Source organism: Brassica oleracea, chromosome C6 (genome assembly GCF_000695525.1).
Source record: "Brassica oleracea var. oleracea cultivar TO1000 chromosome C6, BOL, whole genome shotgun sequence".
Lineage (NCBI taxonomy): Eukaryota > Viridiplantae > Streptophyta > Magnoliopsida > Brassicales > Brassicaceae > Brassica > Brassica oleracea.
In genome coordinates, this window is record NC_027753.1 from 21,548,445 (window position 1) to 21,548,644 (window position 200).

Genomic DNA, 200 nt, shown 5'->3' on the forward strand with positions numbered 1-200 from the left:
TCAATATATCTTATTTCTAAAACAAACACCCATTACCGTACAGAAAATCAAATACATTAATCGTATACATCGACATTATCGTCATCACTAAAAACATTATCATTTTCATTAAACTCGTCTTCAACAGCTTCGTCTGTGGCATCGTCGGTAAGATCTTCGTACTCGTGATTATACGGATCAATGAGAAGGATGTCATCAAT